The sequence below is a fragment of the Meriones unguiculatus genome, chromosome 17, assembly GCF_030254825.1.
Source record: "Meriones unguiculatus strain TT.TT164.6M chromosome 17, Bangor_MerUng_6.1, whole genome shotgun sequence".
NCBI lineage: Eukaryota > Metazoa > Chordata > Mammalia > Rodentia > Muridae > Meriones > Meriones unguiculatus.
In genome coordinates this window covers 77,512,512-77,531,408 of record NC_083364.1, presented here as the reverse complement: position 1 = coordinate 77,531,408, position 18,897 = coordinate 77,512,512, and the positions used below count along the sequence as shown (strand labels likewise).

The 18,897-nt window shown below is 38.1% G+C and overlaps 1 long non-coding RNA gene across 1 annotated transcript; it reads right to left on the bottom strand.

Moving 5' to 3' along the window:
* Positions 1-3,089: 3,089 nt before the first annotated feature.
* Positions 3,090-18,862, bottom strand: LOC132648592 (uncharacterized). The gene is made up of 3 exons (XR_009587023.1): positions 18,668-18,862; positions 6,873-6,895; positions 3,090-4,534 (listed from the first exon to the last, which is right to left on the bottom strand). It is a non-coding gene; the product is annotated as an uncharacterized LOC132648592 (long non-coding RNA).
* Positions 18,863-18,897: the final 35 nt, after the last annotated feature.

The window sequence follows — 18,897 nt, the reverse complement described above, 5'->3', positions numbered from 1 at the left end:
GACTTTTCCCCCATTCCCTGGCATCCAGTTTGTATTGCATAACTGGTCTTATGAGTGGGACTTGCCCTGTTGTCACACCATTAAAGGAAAGTGATGCTCTATCTCCTAGAGTTATCAACTGCCATTAGCTCCTCAGCCAGTGGTGGGATTTTGTGCCTACATTACCCCTCTGTGCTAGAATTTTGTCTTCCTTAAGCTTGTACAGTTCTTGTTTATGCTGTCACAATTGCTGAGTTTGTATGTGCAACTCTTTGTTTTGTCTAGGAAAAAAAAAAACAAAATAAAACAAAACCGTTTCCTGATATTACTCACCATGCTTGACTCTTACAGTCTTTCCACCCACCTCTTCTGCAATGATCCCTAAGCACGGGGTGGAGGCAAGGTGTGGTATATCTGTCCCATTTAGGGCTGAACACCCTACAGTCTCTTATTCTATGCACATTGACCAGCTAAGAATCTTTGTGTTAATTGCCATTAACAGCAAGGAGAAGCATCTTTGATGAGGGTTGAGATACTTTGATCTATGGGTACAACAATAAGTCATCGGGGGTCACTTTCATACTATATCCAATTAACAGGAAAATAATGTTTTTTTTTTTTTTTCCCCAGGGCCTATAACCTATCTAGCCAAAGGTTCTTGTCCACTTTAACAGTGCCAGGTATGAGTTCCCTCTCATGGGGAGTGCCTTAGATCCAATCAGAATGTAGTTGGTTACTCCAAAAACATTTATATCAATATTCTTGGATACCCTCAAGAAACTGACATTAAGACCCTATTGCTAAAGACATCAAATGCTTGCATCACAGAAGCTTGTTGGACGTCTCATTGTCAGTTGTTATTTCCTGAGTTTTATTCAGTCACAAAGAATTAAGTCTTGTAATTTTCAGGGAAATAAATGGAACTAGATATTAACCTATCAAGTGAGAAAAAAAAGGCAGTTCTACAAAGACAAGTCTCTTTCTCTCTCTCTCTCTCTCTCTCTCTCTCTCTCTCTCACACACACACACACAAACAGAGGCAGAAATAGAGAGATACAGAGACAGAGATGAGGAAGAGTCAAAGAGAGGTCCTATTGAATCCAGCTAGTGTTGTCCATATGTGATACAGGGCTATTTGGGTATAATCAACCTATAGGGGGAGCCACATCAGAAGAAAACTCCCCTCTCTCTCTCTTTCTCTCTCTCTCTCTCTCTCCTCTCTCTCTCTCTCTCTCTCTCTCTCTCTCTCTCTCTCAGCATCAACTGTTAGCCTATGGCTCTTCAGCTAGAAGGTTGGGCCTTTCCTTATCCATGCTAGATGTTAACTGGTGTGGTCTTCTACAATCATACTGCTCAAATTTTACGGGCTCAACATCCCTGCCATGTCTAAAAACACTGTTTTGCAGCAGTCCTCTCAGTTCTCTGGCTCTTACAATCTTTCTGCCCCCTTTTTGTGATCCTTGGGGATAAGGGTGGTGTTATAGATGTCCTATTTAGGGATGGGCCCTCCATGGTGATTTATGGTTGGCTCTTTGTCCAGTTCTCTATACTAGTCTCCATCTGCTGGAAAAAGAAGTTCTTTTGATGCACTTACTATGGGAACAAGGATAACTAGAATATAGTTGGATCCTATACCAATTTAGCAGGATGACAGTAGTCAGTTCTCTTCTGAGGCCCATGACCTCTCCAGCCACAAGTTCTTGGCTAGCTCTACTAGCTCCCTGTGTTGAGCAGGCCTTAAGCCCAATCAGATATGGCTCCAGGACATTACTACCGCTACTGTTCCATTGGGTATACCTTTCCAGGACAGTCATTAATGCAGTCTGCAGGATTTACTGCTAGGCAGGGCTGTTGACAACTTTTCTCCTCCACCAACTTGCATCGCATCTTTGGACATTGTGGCAGACATCACGAGGTGGATTCCAGATCAGTAACAGCTTGACTTTTTTCAAGTGCTGTGATTGAAGCATGCATCGTCTTTAGCAATGAAGTCTTACCTTCAAGTTCTAAAAGGCAGCCAAGAGCCATGGCAAAAGCTAGTATTGTTTGGAAGGTGTGGTCCTAAACTCCCCTAACCAACAACTTGAAGGGAGAGGCCCAACTCCTAGTACTAGATTTTTTTTTTTAATTTTTAATTTTTGCTAGTATATGGCTTCTGGGGACAGAATTGTCCCCTAGGGTGGGGTGACTTTAATTAAAGAAAGCTTATAAAATAGTAGGTTTCCCTAGGGTGTTTTCAAACATCCCACGTGTTACCTAACCCTGCCCTTGACACACACACACACACACACACACACACACACACAGAGACACACACACACACTTTCTTCATTAACCTCCTATACTTCTCTTAACCTATCTTTTTCTTAACAAATGAAACAATAAAAAATATGACATGCAAGCAGATTAAAAATAAAAATGGATTCTTTTAACTATTTTAAATGTTACAATATTTCAAAATATTCACATGATTTTGTTTTTTTTATATGATTAGGGAAGTGTAAAAACAAAATTATTAAGGAGGAAAAAGAACTTTTCGTGGAATAGTAACTTTTTATTCTGTCTTAAGACAGACAAAGAGATACAGCCTCAGAAAGACATAGGAGCTGGTTTTTAAATATTTTAAACACAGTGACTATGTAATGAATCCTAGATTTAAGTGTTTTCTAGTGTCACTCTCACAGCCTCCTAGATTGTGTAAATTGCTTTAGTCCATACTTTACTTTATTTTTAAAAAAGGAAACATATCTGTTTTAAAATTACTCAGTTGTATGTTGCATATAAAACTCTGGCTGTCGTATGAGGTGAAGTGAATAAATACTTGCACAGGTAGTGAATTTCATTGATCTGTAAGGGAATGTCAACCCAGTTATCTGGCAGTATTTGTCTGGCAAATGACTGAATGGAGTTAATTGTGTGGAGTGTGCATGAAGACAGAAACAGAACAAAGCTAACTGTTCTATAAACCCCATCTCCCTGACCTCATTAACATTGTACTAAACCTCAAAGTATGCTCAGCTCTGACTTCTTGTAGACACTCTGGGAGACTAAGAAAGTGTGTGTGAATTAGTTCATTCTTAGCATGCCACAAAATAAAAAAAAAAAAGCAAGAAGGTTCAAAACTTACATTTATTTTTCCACAAATAACTCCTTCTACTACTAAGACACCTGGACCACTACAGGTCATAGATGGGCAGAGTCAGCTGTCCTGCAGATGTCGAGGCATTGCAGTTAACAGAGACTGCCTTATCACAACCTCACATGGATTATCATACATGCTCTTTCAGAATGTTTGTAACAGCCAGATAATATTTCCAAAATGTTGATTTCAAATGAGATGCAGGATAATGAGTGATTTTATTCATGAAAATTCATCATTAATATCAAACATTGGTAATGGAAATTGCTAAATACAACACATTCTACATATGATCTTATTTTCGTATGTCCCTGGAAATTCAATAAGCAATAGGATTACTCCTTCCACATAGAGAAAGTAATTTAAATTCATGAGGTAAGCAGGCATGAACCACCCAAAGTTTCCAATGACTTCAATCCTGATGATCATGACTCCTTTTCCCCTTTCGGGACAGGATAGACTTGGCTGTCCTGAACTTGCTTTGTAGACCAGGCTGGCCTCAAACTCAGGGAGCTCTGCCTGCCTCTGCCTCCCAGAGTGCTGGGACTACTGCTTTGACTCTTATTCAATCATTTTCAAATTTTTTCATAACATAATTAAAATGCCTTAAACCAGCCTGAATATCTCCTCACACATGCAGGAACACATAGAAACAAAACAAGTGACAAGAGTAAAAGAAACAGAATTAGGGACGTTCTCTGCTTAACACATAAACACACAAACCACTCTGCTCTCCAAAGGAGAAACACAAGTGATTCTCTTGGGAAATCCTGGAAAATGACGATAAAGTAGAGAACCATTAAAATGGGAAAACTGTGGGACAATTATAGGCAAGCATTTGACGTTACTACGAACTACAATGTGGCCCTTTCCTTCACACAGTCTGCAAAAGGAAGAGTAAATTTGAAAGAACTTGAGTTATGAGCAGTACTACAGTATTGCTAGATGTTTTTCTAAAATTATATATGCAAATAGATAAATATATTTTATATATTTTATACATATTTATAAATACATATTTGGTATAGTAAACAAAACATCATTGCAAAGCATGGTGACAAAAGTTTGTCCTATCAGAACTCGAGATATTGAAGCAGAAAGATGCTGAGTTCAAAGGCAGCCCTGTGCTACATTGTGAGATACTATATTGTCATAGGACCAAAGAGAAAAAAAAAAGTAAGGGGGCAGAACAGAGAGAGGGCTGTAGTTACTTAGCTCTTAGTTAAGGCTTTTAGCAACTAGTGTTTTAGTTAAAGGAAAGAAACAAGCGCGGAGCTTCCTTACTGTGTCTTCACAGTGCAATACTGTTTTTATTTAAGTGCACACATTTTATTTAATTTCACTGTGTGATCTTGCAGCCATTTCAGTGCTTAGGTCTTCTAAATAAAGATCTTGATCCAGCTTCCATTCTAAAAGCTGAAACAAGATAAACAAAGATCTAGGGTGAATGTTATATATTAAGAAGTAATTTTTGATACAGCATTTAAAGGAAGCAGGGCTTTGATATGGAGGACTTAAGAGAAACAAGGGTTCTTCATTAAAAAGTAGAACAAATAACTGGAAATTGAAAAGGAATCTGAGATGTGAAATAGGGTCACCTTAGGAAGTCTTCCTCACTGTGTAATAGCGACACCTGCTGGTCACTAAATATTTCGTGGCTCAAAACCCCCAAATACATTTGATTTTTTTCAGTTTATAATCTGGAAACTCAAAGCATAAAAATGATGAACCAGCCATATAAAAAAGGCAATAATTAAATTGATTTCATGTGTTTTCATATTAAATCTGGGACAGGAAGTTAACTCTGCCATCTAAACAACTATGCTAATTCCATTTTACTGAACCTGTTGTGGAAGATAGGACTCTAGCAGACACAGAAGCACATGCTTTTGTTCCTGAAGGTGCACAATAACATTATCATCAACAAAAATGAAACATTATACAACAAACATTTCTAAATCACTTGTTTAAGCTTTGTAATGTTTGAAAAGCAATATAGAAGTACTTGAAGTTTATCTTATGTTGTTTTAAGGAGATTAAGCAAACTGACTTGCTTTTCACACAGTAACAAAAGACTGACGAGATGCATCCACAGAAACTAGACCAATTCTTGCAAGGTGTCGATCGTGAGGACTGGTCAGATGTTATAGAGGGTGCTTCGGGACTTCTCCCCAGCAGGAGGCTAACTCATGAATGATGCATCCCTGTTCCTTAATGATACAAGTTGAAAAATCCTCCATGGTTAAACACACTCTTGGATAATAAAACATTGTTTCTATTTTAGAATCCTGAGATTTCCTGTTTTGTAAACAAAGATTTGAATTATACCTTAGAAGCCAAGAATTGCAATTACTATCTAAAACAACACATAGCACTACTAAGTTAGATAATATACATGACCAGATTCATAGTGTAGGCATGTGAAGGGGCTTATTTTAATCAACTAACTCATCAGTTATTTATTCACACTGTGTTCAGTGCTGCCCTTAGCAGCATTCAAACACAGAACTATAGGAAAATCTCCACTCATAGAGCCCAGATTGTAATTGGATATGTCATTTATTTCGTATAAATAACAGTGTGCAACAAAAATCAGTACTTAATTATCAGCTGAACTAAATGATGATTAACCAAACCTGTGAAAAAGTTCCTACATGAGAGCTGTGCTACTCAGGGTAAATGTCCCAGTGGAAATGAGCATTGAAGGGGCATGGGAAGAGCAAGCTAGATTAGTGTAGGAGAACATCTAGGGAATGGTATTTTACGTAGTTCCCAGAACCTCATCCTCACTGTGTAACTAAAGAGCAGATATGGAGAACACCAGGAGTTTAAAAAGGGGGCTGTTTAAATGAACATCGGTACAAAGTCTCAATTTATTTCTAATATCAGAGATCAGACCTCTACTCTTGCCTGATGCGTCTAAAACAAAAAGGGGGAACTGTAGAGAGCTGCGGAATGCTATGTCTTAAAGATGGAGCTGGTTTCCGCCTTCCACCTTCCCAATGGTGAGTGCTCTCTGTCACAAACAATTCCACATTTGGCTAAGGCTGAGGATCTGGCTTGCTTCCATGTATGTGGACCTATCTGCATTGCCCACGTGGCACGCCTGGGTTGGCTACCCAGAGGCTATTTAAATTGTGGGCTGGCTTTCCCCAGGGTCCGAGGATTGTTCAAGGTTCCTGAATAAACTGCATTGAAAAAAAAAAAAAAGATGGAGAATGTGTGTGTGTGTGGGGGGGGGAGATGTTCTGTGATGTCAGAATAAAGTCAGATTATAGTACTTTGCTCCTAAAAAAAAAAAAAAGGGGCTGTTGCTGGAAAAAAAATGTAGGGAAGGAGTACATATCATTTCAGCAGAGGGTGGATTGAGGTAAGAAATGTTTGGCTGCAAAGAGTGGGCTAATGAAAAGGATTATTGAAAGCCTGACAGTAACATTTAGATTTGATGCATTACAGTATTAGATGAGTTTTGATAAATTCAAAGGGAGCAACTTCATAAATTCAGTCTTTAAGGGATATTAGCTTGGCAGCAACAGTCACCATAAGTGGCCTAATATGGACTGGTTCCACTTGAGTTACTTTGCTAATAATATTTGGACTCAAAATTCATCTACAAAGAAAACATTTCATATATCTTTGTATATTCTACAGGATGGTTAAATTATTTATTTGATGTCTATGCTAATAATAAATGAGGAAGACAACTAAACAATGTTTAACCAAAGTTAAAAAAAAAAAAGATTCCCAAACTTACCCTCTTCTGGCCTGTTTTTTCACCTTATGAGAAAAGAAAACATAAGAATAATTAAATTACCACTCTGCTTTTATTCATCTATTGTATTTGGAAAAAGTAGGGACATTGGTCTGAACTACATGTTATTTCTCTAGCCTACAACATTCACCATTTCACTTCATCCTCACAATACCCCTGCCAGACGTCATTATGATCTCTGGTTCTACAGCTCAGTTCTCTGAGCCTCACAAGGAGTGAAAGATCCCTCATGTTGTATATTGGGATATGAAGCCAGGTCATTCTGGTCCCAAAGCTTGTACTCTTCTGCATGATCCTATTTTGACGATGATTCTTGTTCCTACTTTACTCCCATAATGCCACATGTCAAACTCAAAGGTTATACTGAGCAACATTGATATTGTAGCATGCCAGGCTGCCTGTGGACTTCTCCAGCATGATCATGGAAAGCATGAGTACTGATAGCCAAGTCTGGCTAGGGAGTCAAATGGCAGGGTTCCAATTCACAATTACAAAATTCATTCTATGCATTCTAGAGACACAATGGAGCCTGACATTGAATACTAGATAAGAACATCAAAACCATCTGATACATTTTTAGGTTTGCTACAGTTTTCTCCATTTTAGAGCCATTTCTCACATAACTACATTCTTGCTGAGTTTCAGGTGTTCATGTAAACCACTAGCATAATTTTTCAAGGCTGCCTTTCTTTTGCATGGTTTTTACTACAATGATGAGGACATCCCTATACAAATGTCAAGTAATCTTTGATTTGTAGTTTCTACAGGAGAGAGAAGTAAGGGCTTCTAGCTATGCAGATGCACGATCTTGTATTATTTCTACAATAATAAGCAACAGAGAGAAGACAAGTCAGTTGACTTTAATGGCAGAACATAAAGCCTCTCGCCCTCCTACGGACCCTCATCCATAAACAAGAACTGACATTTCACAGACCATCAATTAGTTTCAATTACTGCACATCTGACTGAGTTTTAAGGTTGTGCCATAAGACATCTGGAGAACTTACACTTCTAGAAAAGTGCATGTTAGATAGAATAAAGAGGCTCTTAATGAGAAAAGAATAGCACACATAAAGTCCGACTGCATTGAATGCTAAGCTCTTGGTGGTGAAGAAAATCTCCAAGGAGCTAAAGAGTTAATATTCTGAAACTTGAGGGGGAAGCCAAAAAAAAAAAAAAAAAAAAGAATTTAAACAAGCAACAAGCAGAGAAGCCCTGAAGGCCAATTTCAAGTTCAACACATCAGGTCTCAGAACAAGAGCCAAAAAAAAAAAAGATGATGGTGAGACTCACAGATGAGGAAAACCTGTGTGGCCCCAAGTTTATTGCCCTGATCAAATTCAATCATCTCACAAAAGAGGCCCAAGTACACAATATGGACATTTGCTCAACCATGTTTGTAGCAGCCTTATTTGTAATAGCCAGAAGCTGGAAACAGCCCAGATGCCCCTCAGTGGAGGAATGGATGCAGAAATTGTGGTATATCTACACAATGGAATATTACTCAGCAATAAAAAAACAAAAAACAAGGAAATCATGAAATTTGCAGGTAAATGGTGGGATCTGGAAAAGATCATTCTGAGTGAGCTATCCCAGAAGCAGAAAAATGCACATGGTATATATTCACTCATATAGATATATAATATAGGATAAACCTACTAAAATCTGTACATCTAAAGAAACTAATCAAGAGGGAGGACTGTTGCTAAAATGCTCAATTCCTATCCAGAAAGGTAAAGAGGATAGACATCAGAAGAAGGAGAAAAGAGGGAACAAGTCAGGAGCCTGACACAGAGGACCTCTGAAAAGCTCTGCCCTTCAGACTATCAATGCAGATGCTGAGACTTAGGGGCAACCTCTGGGCAGAGTGTATGGAATCTTATGTAAGAAGTGGGAAACAGTAAGATCTGGAGAGGACAGGAACTCCACAAGGAGAGCAACAGAACCAAAAAATCTGAGCACAGGGGTCTTTCCTGAGACTGATACTCCAACCAAGGACTATGCATGGAGAGAACCTAAGACCCCTGCACAGATGTAGCCCATGGCAGTTCAGTATCCAAGTGGGTTCCACTGTAATAGGAACAGGGACTGTCTCTGACATGAACTGATTGGCCTGCTCTTTAATTACCTCCCCCTGAGGGGGAAGCAGCATTATCAGACCACAGAAGAAGACAATGCAGCCACTCCTGATGAGACCTAATTGACTAGGATCAGAAGGAAGGAAAAGAAGTCCTCCCCTATCAGTGGACTTGGGGAGGGGCATGTATGCAGAGGGTGGAGGAAGGGAGGGATTGGGATGCGAGGAGGGAGGGAATCACAGGGGGGATACAAAGTGAATAAAGTGTAATTAATAAAGAATTTTTAAAAAGAATAAAATCAGACAACACACTTCTAGGAAGAATAAAGCAAATATATTTGTACAGAGAAACAGCACAATGTAAGACAAACCTGTAATAAAAATAATAGACTAGTTGTGTAGTAAAACATATATAACTAGAAATAGACCTATGGATCATGTAATTGGTAGATAATAAAGGCTATTTGATCCTATAGGAATTATGTTCAATAAACAGTCCTAGGTGAATATCTATACAGAAAAAAAGGAGTAGCATCCTAACATACTCTCAGTCCAAGGATGATGAGAAACCAAATATGAAAGTTGAAAAAGGATAACATGGTATAATATCCTAGTGACTTTGGTATAGATTAGTAGTTAATGATATTAAAAAGGCAAAAATTATAAAGCTATGTTAAATAATTAATAATTTAGATAATCTTAAAAGACATGAGGGTATTTGAGACATTTATAACATACATGGTCTACTAAACACTAGTACTTAAAATATAAAGAATCTCCACAATTTGGATAGGAAAAATTACTAGAAAAATGTGCAAATGTATATGAACAGGCAAGAAAAATAAACCCAAAATACTCAATGTCCCTCACAATCAGGAAAATTCAAATAAATGTCACAGAGACACATCATTCTACTTGCATCAGACAAAAAAATTCTGGCGACTATGATGATATTATGCTGAGGTCTCTCCTCTGGGATGAGTCTGGGCTGTGTCGAGTTGACAGTTAAAGCTGTTGATGTCAACTTGACACACACACAAAAAATATCACTTTAAAACACATACTTTCATTCCTTTTTCTCAAGTCTCATGTTAATATAATAGTATGAAATAATACAACTTTAAAAGTGCTACCATCTTTAAAAGTTCTAATGATTAAAAAGTTCAATGTCTTTTTAAATGTCCAAAGTCTCTTAGCCTTGGGTTCCGATAAAATAAAATAAAACAAAACAAAAACAAGTAAAACACTTCTTATTCCATAAAAAGAACCAAGGCATAGAAAAAATTCAGACCAAAGCAAACCCAAAACCTATCAGTGTAAATCTTGGTCCTATAAGCTCATGTTCAACATCTGGTACTCATTCACTGGGTAGTCTTTGCGCCATCTGCTGCACACACAACTTGTCTTGTGGGCTTAGGTCTGTTCCTCTCTGTACCTACAAATGTCCCACAGTCCTGGCTTTTCCAATATCCTGGAGTCTCCAAAGCAACTGAGGTAGCATCTTCCCCATTGGCCTCTCCCCAGGGATTCTGACTCTGCCACATGGTACTAGGCCTCAACAGTTCTCCATGACTACATCATGCTTTCAAAACCAGCAGCATCTGTGTGATGTTACCAAGAGCCTGAAATGAATCCTACTACCCCCAAAACAAAACAGAACAGCCACTGACTGTGTGCTATGACTCCAGGAAAATGTATTTTCCCAGTACTGTACACAAAGTTTCATTTCAGTGGTGCTAATGTTTTAGTAATTCAGCTGATCAGCAACCTCAGATTCTTACCCAAAATGTTACATACATGGTCCCTACCCCAGTTCTGAGAAAGGGCTCCCTTGCTTCTGAAACTTCACAAGCCAAACTTCAATTGGCTGCATTTCTCTCAGCATTTTTGTCTTCCAAGTTCTTACAGAATGTCTAGTAAGCTTTGAACACTCAATGGCTTTCCCATCTCAAAGTTCCCAAACCCTCCACATTCTTCCAATAAAACAAAATGCTGTGATAGTTTGAAGGTAAAGGACCCCACACAAAGGCTCATGAATCTGACAGCTTGATCCCTAGCACGAGGAACTGTTTAGCAGCCATGCGGAGGTGTACTTTAATGAGGTGGATTCCTTGCTATGCCCTACTTTCGGGTTATCTCTCTGCTTCTTTGCAACTGAAGATGTGCTGACCCAGCTTCCTGCTCTGGAAGTTTCCCTGTTGCTTGTTGCCATGCCTCCCCATCATCATGTACTCCCCTGTAAAACATTAAGCCCAAATAAATATTCCTTCTATAAGCTGCCTTTGTCATGGTGTTTCATCACAGCAGTAGAAAAAGCAACTAAGACACGTACAAAAAGATATGTGGTCAGATCCACCACAGCAACATCCATTACAGCAACATCCATTCTCAGTATCAATTTCTGCTCCAGGTGAATCCTGGCCAATAAATAACCACGACTAAAGGCAACTTAGGGAGGACAGGGTTTGTCTGACTTATACTCAAGATGGTACTGCATTATTGAAGGAAGTCAAGGCAGGAACTTGGACAACAAGTTAGAAGCAAAAGCCATGGAGGAATGCTTCTTGCTGGCTCCCTCACAGGCGCATGCTTAGCTAGTTTTGTTATCAAGCTCAGGACCACATGCCCATGGAATGGTGCCTAAACAGCATTGGCTAGGCTCTCCTGAATTAAGTAACAATCAAGACAATCCCCATAAACCTGCCCAAGTTAATATTACATGGCAATTCCTCAATGAGGCTTACTCCTTTAAAAGATTCTATGCTGTGTCAAGTTGGCAGTTAAATCTGACTAAGACAGACTACATATCTTGAATGTATAAAATATTACATAACATAAAACAAAACACTAGTGGGCGTGGTGACTCATACCTGGAATCCCAGCTTGTGACATGGAACTAGGATGTTTACAGTGAGTTCTCAGCCACTTCAATAGTGAATACAATGTTTTTCAGGCCAGCTCAGACTATAGAGTCAAGACACCATCTCAACAACAACACAGAACAAAATAAACAAAACAAATGTAAGCACTGAGTGAAGAGAAAACAAAACTGAGTTTGAGAAAAAAAAAGAGTAATTCAACAAGAAAGCAGTGAGCACAGCAGAAGGCATACCCATCTCCTGAAGCATCTCTGAAGGGGAATCATCCTCTGAAACTGCAAAGAGCAGACACGAGCAGATGCAGAGGAGAGCCCCACGATGATCATCAGAATTGAGGAGGGGAGCACGCCCTTACACTCTTGAGTTTGCAACAGAACAGCTGCTCTGTCGTATGTGCTAAAGCTACAACTAGGGGAGACTCTGTTTTTGCGAACAGTGGTTCTCACAGCCAGCAATGCAATGGAAGAGTGCAGCCACCTCACTCTCTCCCATCACAGAACACAGTAAGAAAACAAAGTGTGCGTAAGCATTTACAGTTGCTTTTTGGTCATTATTTTCTCATGTCAGAGCAAAAACTAATTCTTAGCACTTAGAGGTGACAACTATTATGATCAATTAAGCAAACTAAATGTATGTATCAGAATTTAATAGTTTAATTTAATTTAATTCTAACAAACACTTTATCACAGTATCCCAAGTGCTACAGTACCTTGGAATAAAAGTTTTTTTAAAAAAGTGTATAACATCTATTGAAGAAAACTATTTAGAAGTGCTCATTAAAATAAAAACATACCAGTACCTCAAAACAGATGCCCAGACTCGCAGCCAAACATTGAGTGATGTGTTGGGCATCTTGTAGAAAAGTGGGAGGAAAGAAAAAAGAACCTGGAGGTTACAGGAGCTCCATAATACCAACCAAGCCAACTAACCAGGGCCCAGAGGGGCTTGCTGAGACTGAAGCATCAACCAAGAACCATGCATGAACTGGACCTGTGCCCCCTACAAAGATGTAGCAATAGGCAGCTTAGGCCTCATGTGGGTCCTCTAGTAAGGGACGTTGAAACTGCATTGGACATGGACTAACTTGCTAGCTTTTTGATCACTTCCTTCTGGTGGGGCAGCCTTGCCAGGCCACAGGGGAAGAGGATAAGCTCAGTCCTGATGCAGCTTGATGAGCTCGGGTGGATGAGAAAGGGAGCTCCCCTTTTCCTCAGAAGAGGAGCTCCCCTTTTCCTCAGAGGAGGAAGGAGGAAGGAGGAAGGAAAGGTGGGACTGGGAGGGTAGGAGGAGGGATGGGGCTACAACCAGGACATAAAGTGAATAAAAAATTATAAAATAAATAATGAACAAATTCATTATACAAAAAAAACCAAACCCAAACAAACAAACAAAAACCAGAAATATACATTTTTCCTAGATGGACATTTCAGTGCTGCAAAGATGTGTATTCCCCTCTAATCAACACAAAGTTTTACTCTAAAGTTTAAAAGAATTATAGTGATATTGAAAGGAAAGGGACTAAGTTGAGTTGTAAGTTATTCAGAAGAATAAACTGATGAAAACAGAGGGACTATTAAAGAATTAAGTATATTTTGTCCATCCATATGGAAGCGTTTATGACAGAGTTCCAGGGGTTAAAGAAGTATATTACTGACCATCAATAATAAAAAGAAACAAGCATCAGGCAAAGCTCTACATGCCCACTTGTGTGGCTTTGTCTGATAATTTCATCTCCATACTAACCTGGAGCCTCCTACACCTCAGGCAGGCATCTTAACCACTGTGCTACATTTCTCTTTCCTTCATTTTGAGGCGAATCCTACTAAGTTGTGTAGGATGGCCTTGAACACACCCTGTGTAGCCAACTTTGTCTCAAGTTCCTAATCTCAGCCCTTTAACCTCCTGACTAGATAGGATTATAGGCCTGTACCACCAGGACCGGGGGAAATTGTACAGATGGCATATATTCTATTAAATATGCAAGTTGAACATGATAACTAATAAGCATATAAAAAGTCTAATAAACTACAGGAAAATATGTATCATATATACTATAAGCACATTTCTGGTGATAAAAATGTATAGGTGTGTTACATAATATCTGTGCCAAACAAAAGAAAATTCAAGATACAGAAAAGCTGCTTAGTTTCAGAATTTTGTTTTGGGTTATTGTTGTTGTTGTAATGTCTAAACTTTCTACAATAGGCTATATAAGGAAGATGTTTTCAGCTGTCCTACAATTTAGAATAAAAAAATCACATTAGTAAAAGAATAAATCTAGGGCATCCGTCTATTTTGTTAGGTCCTCTGAGCTCATCAACTTCATGAATAAAACAACTCATTGCCAATTCCAGAAATTCTTCAAGTAGACAGTATTGAAATAAGCTTATACTCTCTGGAATCTTGCTGAAGGTAAGTTCTAAGAAAATGACAGCTAATTTTATTAACATTATATACCTATATAGAATATATAAGAGTATATATATTCAGCATTAGTTGGACATTGTTGCTGGAGATTATTTTTATTGAAATCATCCCACTAACAATTGCCTTTTTCATTTCTGTTACAGCAGAAAATACCTCAAAAAGAATAAATCATTTTCTTTAACAAATGTAGCAGAGCTGGGTAGCTGTCCCTCAGGGCTAGGATATTCACTGAGCATGAATGAGATTGCGGGCCGATCTCCAGTACAGTAACTAACACACAACACAAGAACAGTATGGAAATCACAGCCTGACATCACATCGAAAGGTCTCTTTTGATAAAGTGTTTCTTCGAAGCAGGTGTCATATATAAAATATAAGAACAGTTTTAGCATTCTCCATATGTATGAGCATACTGCTTACATAAACTTCCCTAATATTGATATTGAGATAAAAATTGCTTTTAGTATACTATTTAAAAACAGATAATTTAGAAAAATCTCATAGAATAGATATCAAAATCTCTTTTATAAACATTTGTGATGACCAGCATCAACACATATCCCTACAATCACTCATTTAAACACATCTAATCTCTATGTAGGGCATGCAGTGGAAATATTTAAATGTGTTAGACCCTGTTGTGATCTATAAACAGCAATCACTCAAACACTTAAATATATCACATGCTTTTATATGTAAACGCTTTTCTTATATTTACTATTTCTATTCATTCCTTTTGTGAACATATTAAGCATTCACAATGAAGTTAGCAGTAGTCTAGGAAATGAACACACAACAGAAAACAAAACAACTGTATTTGTGTCTATTTCCTTTTATCTTGGGCATCCTCAGCACCTAGCAAATATTGTAACACATCGTTAGGAATAGTGTGATCAGACATAGGAATTGCAGATGTGCAACATTTCATATGTCAGGCAATGTTATTATGGTTGTTTCCTTATAGTAGCCAATCAATTGCAGTAAGAAAAAAGAAAGGAAGAAAGAAATAAAGAAGGAAAGAAAGAAAAAGAAAGACAATATATACATTGCAACCTAGCATGAGGGTGGAGCAGAATGAGGAATGAAGGAGGCACGCTGTACGGGGAAATAAACACATCCACCAGTCAAGCTTGTGTGAACATCAATGTCACTTTCTACCTATTTCCCAAGGTCAGAACCTTGTTCTATCTTTTTCTCTTTTTCCTATCCTTGAGCAGAGAGCAGTATTATGTGTTCTCATCATGTCAATGACTAGAAGCCCATGTCTTCATCTATGAATCAATATGACCATTTTCCTGCATGAGTCCTCTGAGACCTCGAAAGAACAACTGCAGACCCTACTCACCAGCCTGATTATTGTGATTTAAATATTTTCCTTTTAGATTATGTAGATTTTTCTGGGTCTACTATAATAAAGTAACCAAAAGTGTATAATTTAAAATAAGAGAAATGTATCATTGTGGAATTATGAAGACAGAAGTCCAAGTCTATGCTACCTGAGCTTTCTATCCTTCTGAAGCACTAGGAAGACTATATTTTCTTCATTTCTGCTGTTATGCTAGCATTCATGAGCCATTCATTGCTTAACTCCTGTCTTTGCATTTGTTATCACATGAAATCTCGTATATATGTCTTTAGCCATTTTTATTTAAAGGGAACAGTACTATTAGAGTGTGACATCATAATAGCTAATTACTTATGCTACAACCTACTTCCAAATAAATTTACATTCTTCAGTACTTAATATAAGAAATTCAACTTATTTTATACATATTAATATAAAAATATATAATCAAAGGAAAAAACTAACTAGAATAACATCAGTGTTCAACTATCAATTCATAGTGCATATTCAATAGAGACAAATATGTTACAGTTAATTAAAAATGTAAACAGAAAGCTCCAATAAAGAAACTTACTTGGAGATGAAGAATAGGATTATAATACAATATAGACCTTAATGGGTAGACAACTTGACCCTGATCTAGCAAAACATATACCTAATTTCTGGCCTATAGAATTTGTACATTAAGAGACCTCTATTAGTTCCAAGACACTCTGTTAAGGCAGTAACAAACAGTAAAAGTAACCTGTGTATGGCATGCTATATTCCTCTCTGAGGGAAAGGGTTTCAACTCTGAGATAATCAGTCTATTGTTATATATTAAGCAAATAAAAACTGCCGGAGGAAAGGGTATATACAAGCTATCATCTTGTTGCTGTCATTAAAATTATTGACTAAAAGGGACTATATTAGTTACTTTTCTATTGCTGTACCACTATAGTGATACATACATACATAAAAATATATATAGTGTTTTATTACTATATATAAAACACTAGAACTAAGGCAACTTATAAAAGACTGTGTTTACTTTGGTTTACTGTTAGAGAGTTAGAATCCAAGATGGTTGAGTGAGGTATGGTGGCAGGAATAACTGAGAGCTTACGTCTTTAAGTTCAAACCACCACAGTGACTTAAGAAAAAGTTTCTATTGGCTTAGAGTCCAGAAGGCTAAACAATTCATATTGGCAGGGGAGACATGCTGGCAGGCACCCAGTGCAGGAAGCTAAAAGACCATCCCTCAACATACACTGGAAGCATTGCAAGTGTGGTAGAGTCATAAACTCTGAAAGCCTGCTCCCCTACGATGCTGCTCCCTGCTCCAAAAGTCTCCATGTCCTAACCAGGTCCATAACCTCCCAAATAGCACCGCCAACTAGGTACCAAGTGTCTAAATACATGAGCCAACAGGACACATTTCTCTTCAAATGACAACAACCTGGTGGGCAGGGGTTAACTGTAATGACCAGTGCCTGCCACAAATGACTGATGCTCCTGATGCTGATACCGTGGTTTGGGAATCTAATGGTCTCCTGGTGCTATGCTCCTGGTAACTGGGTTACTCCTGTCTGGACTATTCCACCAGGATACTTCTTATCCTTCCATCAAATTACACTGTGATGCTCACACTAAAACAAAACAAAACTCTCAAACTTCTGCAACTCCTCTTTTTATACTCCTGCTTTTTATACTTCGCATAACAAATTTAAAAACCACAAAAGTATGTTATAATGGATATCCATTTGCCATAATTCATATTTAAAATCATTTTATGTAATACTAGATAAATAGATAAATTGATGATGGACCATAGATAGACAGATAGATAGACAGACAGACAGATAGATAAATAGATAGACTGATATAGAATAGATAAAGCAGTTATGTAGCTAGAAACCCAAGCGTTTACACAAGTAAAAAGTCAGTAGAAGTTTTTTCCCTCAGCTAATTGACCTGTTTGTCAAATGGGGCTTCTCGATTTAAATCTAAGTCAGACAGTGAAGCACATTTAAGAAGCCCCTCTGTTCATGAACTTTCTCAATATTAACAATAATCTCACTTTCAGGAGGAGTCATTAAGTCATACCAAATATGTAAGTGAGAGAAAAAACAAAAACAGGTTTTATAAGCCGAAAAGCAAAACATCCTCCATAGTTGTGGTTACTTTTTACGACTTAATGAAATGCAGAATTACCATGGAAACAGACTTCTAGGTATGTCCGTGAAAAAGTTTCTGACCTAATTAATTGAGATGAAAAGACCTGGCCTAACTATGGCCATTACTATTCTATCCAGAGGGTTCAAGGCCGAATTAAAAACAAAAACAAACAAAACAAAAACAGAGAACACCTGTCTTTCCTCTCTGCTTCCTCAACTGATGCAATATGAAGAGTGCACTAACCTGTCCTGCCGCCATGACTCCGCACTATAATGCACTATACTCCTGGACTTTGAGCTAAAATAAATCCTTCTGTCTTCTTCAAATTGTTTTGATAACGTATTTCATAGCAGCAAGGAAAAAGGTAATTAATATGACAGTCAACATAGGTGATAGGACCTGTCCAGGAAAACAATTCTGGCCATTTCTGATATAAAGTTTAATGTTTCATATTTGTTTGTAATAGTTTTAATTTGAATGTTGGTATTCGATGTTAAAATGTCTTGGATGAACCTTGCCATCTTGGGTGAACCTCATTCCCGAATCGCACGTAAATTAATTCACTGCCAAACACAGCACTGGACCGTCAGTGCTTTTAAGGGCTGCAGGGCTGTTCACAGTGCAAAGAGCAGGTACACCAGACAGGTCTCTGGTAGGACTGCATCATTGCTGAGCCCCTTCTAGAAATGCTATGAGGACTTTGCAGGACTTACGAGAACTATATCTAGAATCTTTCAAACAAAGGAATAAGCCTTAAAAACAAACAAAAACAAAGAAGCAAAAAAAAAAAAAAAAAAAGAAAAAAAGAAAAAGAAAAGAAAAAACCAAATCAAAACAAAACAAAGAATCCTCGTAAGTTTGAATCCCGCGCCAGCTTGGCAACGCAACCCACCTCAAATTCTTATTAGATATTATCCTCCTTCTTACTCCTGCCAAGGAATGGACAGTGCAGAACTGCAGCTCCCACAATACAACGCGGTGAGGCGGGGCTGCAGGGACTGTTTTTATGGCAAGTAGGGTCAAGACATTTCGGGTTTGATGAATGACAAACTCTGGCCTTTGCCGGAGGCTGCTCCCCAACAAAATCTGGTTTGTCTGGCCTTCGTGCGTGGGGAGGCCGAC